The sequence below is a fragment of the Phyllostomus discolor genome, chromosome 4 (genome assembly GCF_004126475.2).
Source record: "Phyllostomus discolor isolate MPI-MPIP mPhyDis1 chromosome 4, mPhyDis1.pri.v3, whole genome shotgun sequence".
Classification (NCBI taxonomy): Eukaryota; Metazoa; Chordata; class Mammalia; order Chiroptera; family Phyllostomidae; genus Phyllostomus; species Phyllostomus discolor.
In genome coordinates this window covers 88,413,060-88,425,108 of record NC_040906.2, presented here as the reverse complement: position 1 = coordinate 88,425,108, position 12,049 = coordinate 88,413,060, and the positions used below count along the sequence as shown (strand labels likewise).

General features: G+C 45.6%; 1 protein-coding gene across 3 annotated transcripts in view; it reads left to right on the top strand.

Annotated features, from left to right (window-relative positions):
- Positions 1–12,049, top strand: part of GLI2 (GLI family zinc finger 2) — a 244,487-nt gene that overhangs the window by 101,257 nt on the left and 131,181 nt on the right. The window lies entirely within an intron of this gene.

The window sequence follows — 12,049 nt, the reverse complement described above, 5'->3', positions numbered from 1 at the left end:
TAAAGTCATACCTCTGTGTGTGTGTGCGCTCGTGCACGAGTGAACTGCACTGCAGTGTGAACCATGTTTCTCTGCATCATGTGGAACAGAGTGAGAGCCCTGGGGTGTCTGCATGAGCAGGAGTCCTGGATGGTAGGACACCTGCAGTTTCAGCTTTAGGAGACCCTGCCAAGTTGCTCTCCACAGTGGCTAAACATATTTACCTCCCACTTTTCAAACAATGATTTATCTTATTAGACTTTCCTTTTTGGCCATCTAATAAGTATGGATAATCGTATTTTAATTCATAGTTCCTCATTTGTGCACTGCGCTTTTGTTTTCTTCTCCCCTGGTTGGCCTATTTGTCTCCTTTACTCAGCTTTCTGTTGGGTGTCTCCTTCCTTCTTATGTTTTTAAGAGATACTTATCATTTGTTATTTAGATGTATTATAAATAATTTCTTCCAGTCTTTGTTTGGCTGTTATCTTTGTTAATGGTATGGTTTATTAGGACAAAAGTTTTGTATTTTCCATAATCAGGTGTATCATTCTTTTCCTTATGACATGTATTTGTGTCTTGTTTAAGAGGTTCTTCCCTACCTTGAGGCCATACAGATATTTTTCTATCATTTTTTCTAAAAGTTATACAATTGATTATACATACAGTTTTTAATCTAGCTCAAATTGTTCTGTCATTGAACAGGCATAGGGACCCATTTGTTTTATCTATGTGGGCAATTAATTGTCCTCATAGTACTTACTCCATTTCTTAATTTTTAAACTACTTTTTAAATGACAAAATATCACATGTCAGCTTTCCTTGTACACATGTAGGTCTGTTTCTTGCCCGTCAGTTCCTCCGGGAGCACCACACACGTCTGAGCTGCTGTCACTCCCTTTTACTAAGTGTAACATCTCAGGGCAGCTGCCCTCATCTGTGCCTCTTTCACATTGTCTTGGCTCTTCTTTGACCTTTGTTCTACCATGAGATTTTAGGGTCAATTTTTTAAATTTCATGATTGGAATTGAATTGATTTGATTGATTGGAATTGATTGGATTAGACTGGATTGGAATGGAATGGAATTGATTTGATTAATTTGGGGAAGATTGCCACTTTTGTCATACTGAATTTTCCCCACCTATGAGAATGATCTTTACTTAATGCTTTTGAGTTTTATGATTTGTATCATAAACCTCTAATCTATTTTTTTAAATGTATTCCTGAGCACCCTACAGCTTTGTTGCTGTATTAAAAGGTAAAGATACACCCTAAAAGTAATAATAGTTCTAATTCCTTATTGCTGGTGTCTGGGAATGTAGTTGCATTTTATATGTTGATTCTGTTCCCAGTTGGATCTTGATTATCTTACTAAATGTATCCTGTAGATTTTATAGACATTTTATTTAGTCACGTCATTTATAAATTTTAAAAGCTTTTGTCTTTTCCAGTTCTTACACCATTTCCTTCCTCCTGCCCCTGCCATGCTGTCTGAACAGCAGACACGCCACGCAGACACACAGTGAAACAAGTACAGTGTGATGGGAGCAACACGTTTAATTTACATTTGTGTAGTAGCCACATTTAAAAAAATAAAAATAAACATGACATTGATTTTAATAATATTCAGAAGTCTGGTCAGTGGGCATCCTATACTTGTTGACTTGGGAATATTTCTGAAGTATTATCATAAGAAAAGTGTGTAGCCCTGGCCAGTATGGTTCAGTTGGTTGGAGCGTCATCCCATAAACTGAAAGGCTGTGGGCTCGATTTCTGCTCAGGACACACACATAGGTTAGGGGTTCAGTCCCTGGTTGAGGCGCATGTGAAAGGCAATTAATTGATGTTTCCCTCCCTCCTTTACCCTCTCTGTCAAAATCAATAAGCATGTCCTTGTGAGCATTAAAAGAAGAAGAAGAAGAATGTCTAATGATTTCTTATAGTAGGTTTAAAATTTCCTTTACATTCATATTTTGTTAAGGCTCTCTAATTGTAAATGGATGTTGAATTTTATCAATGTTTTTCTGCAACTACTGAGACAATTGTAAACTTCTTTATCCTCTTATTGGGATGATTTTACATTAATTTCTATTATCACATCGTTATTTCTTGGGTTGAACTTGACTGAGTTTACATTGTTGAATTTAATGGATAATATTTTCATTAAGACCTTTGAACCCTGTTTTAGCAATGAGATTAGCCTATAATTTACTCTTTCTGTCCTTATTTAGTTGAAGTATTCACTAGATTAGCCACAAAGTGTACTAAGGAACACTCTTCTCTCAGCATTCAAATATTTGTATATGTTAAGGATTATTTTAATACTTGTACATGTTAACATATTTGTATATGCTCACTCACATTTGTACATGTCAAATATATGTTAAGGATTGTCTTCAAATACTTGTGTATTTATTGCAAGGTTGGGAAACCCAGCTGCAAAACCATCTCAGCCTGCTTTTGTTAGAGCTGTGTCTGTTTTTGTGTTTTTTTTTTAATGGTTAGAGGTAGTTCTAATTTATTCCTTTTTTGAGTCATCTCATTAAGTCTATCAGTCTACCCTGAGTGGTGTAGCTCAGTTGGTTGGGCATCATCCCACAAAGCAAAGGGTCACCGGTTTGATTCCCAGCCAGGCTGAGATTATAGGCTGTGGGCCTGGTTAGGGGTTCAGTTCCTGGTTCAGACCTACCCCTCTCTTTAGGAATGTGGCTGATGCTCCTGTTGTCAAATTTATTGGCAGTGTTTGTACTTATGTTCCTTGTTTTATTCCTAATTATGTGTGCACTTTCTCTGTTTTTTTTTTTTTTTATTGGTTTAACAGAGATTTGTTGGCTTTTTAGTCCTTTCAGGTTGCTTGATTCTGTTGGTTTCTTTGTTTCCCATCTCACTGATTTCTTTTTGTATTCCATATCCTGTTCCTCCTCCTTTAGGTTTGCACCCGTGTTATTTTCCAAACTCCTTGTATTGGGCACTGATGACTGATTTCCATCCTTCGTACTCGTCTCTCCATTGTAAAAGCTTATATCTAAGTCCTGCTTCACTTACTCCCACAGGATCTGATATGCAGCTGCTTTCTTATCTTTAAAATCTTAGTTTTTCCTCAGTTTTGGAAATTTTTCATTCATTATCTCTTCAAAGTATGCCTTTCCTCCTATTCTCCCCATTCTCTCTTTCTGGAACTTTCTCACTCTATCCTCCATGTCTCTTCAGCTCTTTTTACACAGGGTGGGGCAAAAGTAGGTTTACAGTTGTTCATGTGGAAAATAGTGCAATGATTAAATAAATAATAGTACAAGAATAAACTCTCTTTTGAGTACTTACAACTGTAAACTGACTTTTGTCCTACCCTATATGTATGAGCCACCTTTTTAATCTTTCTGTTACACATTCACCCATCTTCTCTTAAGCTGACTTTGACATGTTCTGCCGACTCTCGGTCATGGGTGTATTTGTACATGCACGCAATACATTTTGTAATTTTGGATTGTGAATGGAGATTTACCCAGGAAATCTGTGTGGCCTGAGTTGAGGCTTTCTCCCTCCAAAGTGATTTTCCATGACTCTGCCAGGTTCCTCAGGAGTAACACAGGTGTGGGATCAACTTTGTACTTTTTTTATAGCTTGTAGGTTCCTGGACCCTGTGGGGACTGTAAATTTGAACTGTTACTCAATGAGAAGGCAGATTGGTTATAGACACCCAGAGACGACTTTAAAAAATCCTCCACTTTTTTTTCAGCCAGAAGTATGAGTACCCAGGTGTTTTGTTGTGTCCCTGTGCAGGTGGGCATTGAAGGGTGTCCAGCCTGAAATCCTCCAATGGTCTTAAGTACACATGGGGGTCTCAGTGCCCACTCCTCATTTTTTACAAGATCTAGGTCTCCTGTCCTCTCCCTGCATGGTCACCTAAACTGGATCACGGGGTTACAGTGAGAGGCCACCCTTGGGTCTCCCAGCATCAGCTCACCTGCGCTGCTGTGGTCTCCAGGTTTCCTTTTGGCATTCTGCCCACACCCACCACCCTGTGGTCTTTGTTTCACTGCCAGCTGAAATGTACATCTAAATAGATATTCATTATGTCTATTGAGCTAGAGAGTTTTTAGCTTATTTTGTCAAGTCACTGTGCTGTTGTTTTTCATATGCAAAATTAAAGGTAGAAAAACAAGGTTGTTGGGGAAAGAAACCGATATTTTGGGAGAGCTGTAATTATATCCACTCCAGGCAAAAGACCCATGAAGTGGTCAGTTTTCGGGGAAGGAAATCCCTGGCATCTGTCTTGTTCCCAAAGCCACCGGCTAAGTCACAAACCAGATTCTTGGATTGGGGCCAAGGGTCCTACTCGGCACACTGAGGCCCAAGGTTTGGGGCTCTGGCAGGACCTGGTGAAGAGACGGGAGGGCTCATTTAGTTTCATTTCTGCCTCCTTGCTGAGTCATCTCTGCAGGTCATGTGATCATTCTGTGAGCCTATCTTTCTGTATAGACTAAAAACTTGGTGATAGAGATTTCCTGACATTGAATATAGGGCTTACGGTGTAACCTTAAGTGGGGAGCACTGATTTCTTGATTGTTACTTTCTGAATTTCCTCTGTGTCTTTATTTATTCAGACAGTATTTATGAGCATCTGCTGTGTGTCAGGTGCTGTTCTGGGCACTGTTTAAAACATTCATTACCTTTGGTTTGCCAGGTGTTGGGAGTCCAGACTCACCTCCAGGCCTGTTCTGGGTGTTGAGGGTCCAGGGCCATTTCCAGAGCCCAGAGCAGAGTGGCATGCGGCAAGCATGCAAACAGGGGCCAGCTGGGCTCTTCAGGCCCTCGCTGGGGGTTGAGGGTCCTGTGACAAAAGCCAGCCTGGAGGGAGCTCGTTTTCAAGGGCATGTGCCCACTCCTGCCTGGTGGTGGTGCCCCTGCTGGTGGGACCTGGTAAAAATAAAAGTAGCCCCTTCTCCCTTGACCCAGTTAACCCTTTTATCAGGGAGTTGGAGGTATTTGGCTTCTTGTTAATTTTTTATTTATATTACTATTTTAAATAGTGTAACTTTCATGATTCAAAATTCACTAGTTGCAAAAGTAAGAAAAACAAAAAAACCTCCCTCTCAACCCTGTTTCCCAGCCAGCCAACTGGTTCTGCTCCCTGGAGACAACAACCAAAGTCTCACAGAGCCTTTGCAAAGTATTCTTCCAGGTGTATACACGTAAATAATATATATATTTGTGAATATTTATATATGTGGGCCTACCTATAAATTTATACACACACATACATATATATGTTTTTTAATGCAATTGTTGGCATCTTGCTATTTTGGTTTGACAATGTATCTTGGAAATTGGTCCATATGAGGCCTGAAACGCTTCTTCATCTGTTTTTATGGCTGTTTGATATTCTATTATATGGACGGACTGTAATTCATGTAATGAGTTCCCCTCTGATAGATATTTAGATTTCCAGTCTTCTGCTGTTTTTGAACAATGCTGCAAGAACTGGCCTTGTGCCTGTTACTTCACACATTTGAGAGCATATTTGTAGGGTACAGAATGCAGCTTACAGGGAGCTCTTCAGTTCTGCAGTAACAGCCTGAGCTGAGCTTCGGGTCAAGGCTGCCTGGCCTGGGGTGGGCCAACTCCACCTCCTGGGCGGTCTGTGGGCTGGCCCTACAGTCAAGGGATTTTCCTAAGACTTTCATCCACAGACATGTGATGCACAGTTTCTGAATGAGGAAATGAGAATACTTAAGAGCTGGGAGAAATTAGTACAAGACATAGGAAATAGTTTTGTCAGTTTTAGAGATTATCTGCAAATGAATTTAAAGTAGGGTCTTCTAATTGTATTTTACATAAATACATTCTAGCAGTGCTCCTCAATGAGACTTTCAGTGAGCCAGGTAGAAATTTGTTTGAGGAATTATTCGCTGTGTTGTAAAAGTTGGCTCAGCAAATTGAAGATGAGATGTATGATGTCACTGAGATAATGTGAGCGTTGAATTTGGTGGAAAATGCCTTTCTGACCTAATGTAAGCCATTTTTGTTATAAGCTGCTGTGTGTACCAGAACATACCTTTAAATAGAGGACTGGCTTTCGTTCCTCTATTCCAGGATATGGGGACAGTGAATGACAGCATTTATTGAGCTCATGTGCTGGGCCAGCCTCGTCCTCATTGCTCTTTTCTGGGATGCTCTCATCTACTCCCCCCAACAACCATGGCACCACCCCTACTTTATAGTCAGATACCTGGGGATCAGGGGGTGATGCTCTCCCAAAGCCCCCTGATCAGGATTTATGCCCAGGTTCCCGGCTCTCCTGTGGAGAGCTGAGGCCTTCACTGTGACTTCCCAGGCATGTTTGGAACTGTGGCATTCGGGCAACTGGAGATGCCAGGCGGCAGGTCTGGCTGGGATCTGTCTTTATTACAGCCATGCCCAGTCCATATTTTGCTGTCAATAAAAATAATTCCAAGCAGGGCATCGTAGGTTTTGTTTAAGGACATTAGCATCCCAGTTTCTTCTAGGAGAACATTCTGAAAAAGAAAACAATGCCCCCCGCCCAGTTAGAACCAGCACAGTGAAGTGAGAGGCAGTCATGATCCCGAGGGCTCCTTGCTCGAGGTCTGAGGCGGACAGAGGGGCTTGGAGCATGAAGGTGGACAGCCTGGCTCTGTGGGAGCCTGCAGTGTGATTTCTGCCTAGCCTGTTTCCCTCTCTGCGTCGTGGGGGCTGGGGTCCTCTCTGATGCCACAGAAGAGTCCGAGTCAGTCCTGGCATGGCATGCTCGCCTTTCCCCAGCTCTGAATCAGCAGCCAGCACACTTGTTCAGTCAAAGGGAAGATAGTAAATATTTTTACCTTTGCAGCCCATAAACATGGTCTCTCTCACGACTACTTACTTCTGTGGACAAGGCATGAGCACAGCAGACAGTGAGTGATCCAGCAGGGCTGTGCACCTGTAAATGGGGTGCGAGGGGGAGAATTTGGCCTTCAGGCTGGAGTCTGCTACCCCTGCTCTAATTGGCAAATGACATTAGACTGATTCTACAAAAAACTGGTGGCTCCAGCCCTGCTTGAATACAACCCCCTGTCCTGTGTCTCTCTGGCGGGTCTCTACCCTCTGCCCAGACCCTTCCCTACCAAGTGCAGTGGGAGGGCAGTAGTTGGGGAGGCAGAAGACCTACCTCTCATCAGCTGTGTAGCCTGGAGCAGCTTTGTTGCACTAGCCACACTTTCCCCATCTGTAAAATGGGAAGATTCTCAAAGGTTCCTCTGAGCTCCAATATGTTCTGATTTTAGTTAGAAAGGAAATGAATGTTCTCTTCCCTGGAGGTTGTAGTTTTAGATAGATTGTGTCTGTGGTCACTATGACAAAACAGTTAAGATGATTTTGTGCTATAATCTGTACTCCAAGAGGCACTTATCCTTTGGGGTGCCCCATCTGAGCATACCCCTAAACCTGCAGGAGCCAACAAGTAGGGGCAACCTTTAGTGCCTCCTTGGCCCACATGGTGTCATGAAAGGAGACCTCCACCTGTTAATTTCTGGGTGGTTCCTGGTGAGGAACGTGTTAACCTGTCTCCTGTTCTCCACCAGGAATTGCCCTCTGCATGGCCTGGAGAGGAGAATAAGTGAGAAAAAATAGGGGAAAGAGGTGCTTTGGAATTGAAAACAGTCCAAGGCTTGACTGTTCCCTTTACCTGTCTTCTGGTTGTTCCAAGGGAAGGCCTGCTACTAGGAGGCAACATTTCACTCGAGAAGCCAGACAAGTCAGGCCCGCGTGTGCATCCCCACTCAGCTGACGCCCAGGAACGCCCACGCCGGCCCGGCCCCTGCCAGTGCTTGCACACTGCAGCTGCCAGTTGGCCAGGGTCATTGCCTGTCTTGTCCTCAGACACCCCACCCAGCCCTGGGTGGCCCAGGGACAGGAGGAGATCTCCCTGGGAGAGCCGGAAGGGAAACTGCACAGCAGTCGAGCTCCGGGTGGCTCCTGGGACTGACTTGGTCTGTTCCACTGCTAATGAACTCAGGGCATTGGTTGGACCCTGGGAGCTTTAGTTTCCTGAATCAAATCATGGGATGGGTGATAACTGCAGAGATACCTCCAGAGTTTTGGTGTTTTAGTAAATACTGATTATTCATTAAATTCCAGGCACTGTACCAGGATCTGTATAATAGTATGAGATAGTGTTACTGAAGTTTTCCTAATTGCCAGGCTATATATTACACAGATTACCTCATTTGGTTCTCCCAACAACACTTCCCATTTTACATAGAGGAAAATAAAGGCTTAGCAGTATTATCTAAGGTCACATGGCCAATTAGAGACAGAGCTGGGATCTGGGTGTGGCTGTTTCCAGAGTGGGTGTCATTGGGTGACTCTGCCTTCGCTCAGGTCACGTGGGGGATGACCTTGGTAGGGGTCCAAACATGGACTAGATCTGCCTGGGTGCTGTCATTTCAGGAGAGTGCACGGGTTACATTCTCTCCCATCAGTGGTTCACTTTCTGGCTTTGGGCTGGCCTCCCTTCTGCCTTCCTGAAAGCCCCTCATTTGGGTCATTCCCCTGGATCTTTGGACAGGACCAAGCTGTGGTTGTGGGCTCTGGACCCTCCATGCTGCAGCCTTTGGCAGAGAAAGGCTGAGTTCTGGGCTGTGTTACTGGCTGCTCTACACAGTTGGTCAGAAGAGGTTTTCTGAAAACCTTTGCAGGACTCAATCCTGACTTGCTGGGTCCAGGAGGGGCCCTGACATCTGGATTGTTAAAAGGATGCTTTCCAGGGGGCTTGCACAGCCACTGGGCCTCTGGCCCCCAGCTGGTGTGGTGCAGGCTGAGTACATTCTCTGAGGTGGGACTGTACTTGCTCTTCAGGGGGCCCCGACAAGCCAGCACCTCCACCAGTCAGTCCCCTACCACTCCTGGTCATACCAAGGCATCTGTCTTACCCACCCATTCCAGGTCACTCTACTGTGAGGGTCGAGGCAGGAACAGCAGTAGTGTTGGTCCCCTGAAGAGTCTGGCCCTAGCAAAGCCATGGCCCAGGCTTGGAGCCAGGCAGTCTTGGGCTTGGTCCTCGGCCCTCGCCCTTCAAAGCCCATGAGCTTGGGGGAGTTACTTTACCTCTATGAGACATGTTTTCCTTACCTAAAATCCACATCCATAACTGCACCTCAGTGCTGCTGCGCGAGGGGAGGAGTCCATGGTCTCAGGAGTGACAGTGGACGGTGCCTCCACTCCAAGCTTGCACAGAGCCAGTGCTCCAAAAGTATCTGTTTTCAGCTGTGATCCTTGGTCTTGGTCCTTGGAGCAGACGTGGGTTTCAGCTGCATCTCTGCAGGTCCTCACAGAGCCCTGGACTGTGGCAAGGGCCCAGTCTGCTTCTGTTTAGTCTCCAGGTTTGGGGTGGTGATGGTCACACCAGCCTGATGTCCATGCTTCTGGGGAGCTCTAGTCCTGAAATAGAAAGGCAGGTAAGGTCTGAGGGCATCCTTGGGACAGTTCTGGGCAAACTGGGATGAGCTGACTACCCTAGGCCAGGCTGGCCTGGGGTCAGGGTCGGCTTATCATAGGCCCAGTGGGCACAGTGCTGAGGGCGCACGGTGCTGTCAGGGGCCCACAAAAATGTTCTAATTTTTTAAATAAGAAGTCTGGATTATATTCATATATGAAACAAGACATTTGTCAAACAGAAATAGAAATGTTATTATGTTTTGTGGAGAAAGGTCTGCAGAGGCTAAAGCGCTGCTGAGAGTCCTAATGCTGCTGTGGGGAAGCTGCCGCCCTGGCACCCCCGCCCCCAGGTCTCTGTCTGAGGGCCGGGAGCAAGAGGACATGGCCAAAGAGAGGAAGAGCCAGGTGCACAGCCACCAGGCACCTGGCATTGGGTCTCCCTGAGGCTCCAGTGGTGGAAAGGAAGTGATGGCTGTTTCTGGGCCTGCTCAGCCCAGAGCTTTGGTTGGGAAGCTGATGACGGGGCAGCGGTTAATAGGCGTGTCAGTGTTGAAAGCCTCAGAGCCCTTCCCAGCAAGCCGGGAGATCCTGGTCGTCAGATGCTCCTGCCTTCACTGTGTGGGGGGCAGGGGTGGGGGTTCCTGTTTGGAGCCAGGGAGTTGATTTGATCCAGCTGAAGCTGGGACCCATCTTGGAGGCTCACAAGGCAGCTGAGTCCCCACCAACTCCCTCCCTCCACCACCACCATATGTGGCTGTAAAGCCCAGAGTGGGGCGGGGGTGGGGCATCCACGGAGGATGGTGGAGCAGATGTCGCTGTCCCGGTACTGAGCTTCTTGTTTATCTTTTATTAATGGCAGGCACTTGGGCCAGGGCAGTGCTCAGAGCAGTCTTTAAGGAGCAGCCAGGGATGGCCTCCCTCAGAAGGTGGGAGAAGAGGGGAGGCACAATTAATCCAGGCTGCACCTTGATGGAGCCAGTCAGGCAGGGGGCACAGGGCATACCTGATCAAGGCTCTGGGGCTGCTGGCCTCTGGACTTGGGAGGAGAGCTTTTCTCAGCTCCAGACCCAGCTCACAGAGCTGCCTGGTGGAACAGCCCTGGGAAGGAAGGTTTGGCCTTGGCCTGTGTGGTTTGTACCAGCTAGGACTGGACCCACCCCTGACTCTGGCCGGGGTTGTCCCTCTCTCCCCATCCTTTCATTTTATTGTGGGTAGAGGCAGGATATTCAGGACAAAGAAGAGAAGTTAGGCCTGCATTTCATTGTTCATTCATTTTTTGGAATCTTTGCAGAGGGATCTGGCAGGAAGGGGACATTAGGGAGAGAAGAGCTGAAGGACAAAGATGTCTCCTTGGCTCCTTTGCCTTCCCTGCTAAACATGGTGGCAGTTTTGCATTTCCATTTAAAATGATTAGTCCTCTGTCAAGGCCACCTGCACCGATGATCTGGGGGCCGGGTAAAATGAGATGTAGGCCTTGAGTCGATCTTGTGTGAAGAGGTCTGGACTGTGAGAGAGGGAGGGAGGCAGAGGGTTGAGGTGCTGTCTCTGAAAACCTGAGCAGCACACATCCCTTGGGTGATAGTGACGGTGCTGCGTCCTCAGCCAGGTGTCACTCTAAGTTGCTTTAAGAGTAAGTGGACCCTACCTATTTGTGTGGTGACATGGTGTTCCCCTGAGCTGGGCCTAGGTCACGCCAAATGAGGGGGAAAAAGTGAATGGTTAAACAAAATGTGGTCTATGCATACGATGGAATATTATTCCACCTTAAAAAGGAAGGAATTTCTGACATACACTGCAACATGAATGGCTCTTGAGGACATTGTGCTAAGTGGTACAATAAGCCAGTCACAAAAAGACAAATATTGCATGATTGTACTTATATGAGATACCCCAAATAATCAAATTCATAGAAACAGAAAGTAGAATGTTGGTTTCCAGGGACTGGGAAGATGGGGGAATGAGGAATTACTGTTTGAAAGGTGTGAAGTTTCAGTTCAGGAAGATAGAAAAAGTTCTGGAGATGGGTGGTAGTGACAGTTACATAAGAATGTGAATGTGCCTAGCTTTACCGAACTGAGCACTTAAGAGTGGTTAAAATGGTAAATTTCATGTTATGTGTATTTCACAACGGTTTAGAAAAAGATCAGATGGCAGATGACCCCTCTCTTCCTCTTGACTCCCCTGTGGAGAAGGATTGGTATCAGGTGTTTATCTTTTATTCCAGTCGTGTTGATGGTGGTAACTGGATTCTTCTGCAGAGAAACTAAACTGGCTTCCTTGGCTAACTGGACAGACCATGGGTGTGTTGGGTCCCAGAGCCAAGCCTCAAGCACTCTGGTATTTAGGGATCCCCCAGTGCAGCAGCTAAAGCTTTCACCGGACCAGCCCATCTCAGCTATGCAGAACCTCCAGACAGATTTCTAGTCTCTCATTTTTAAATATGAATGGATTCCAAGGTTTAACTGACATCTAAATAAAGGCAGCTACGTGGAAGAGGGATGCCAACATAGAGCATGGGCGAAGTATAGTCCCAGAATAAACGGAATTCCAGGAGAGATGAAAATGTAGGTGGAAAAACAGCTCTCCCATCGATATCCTCAGAAAGATTGAGAAGAACTGCATCAATAAAATAAGTACAGC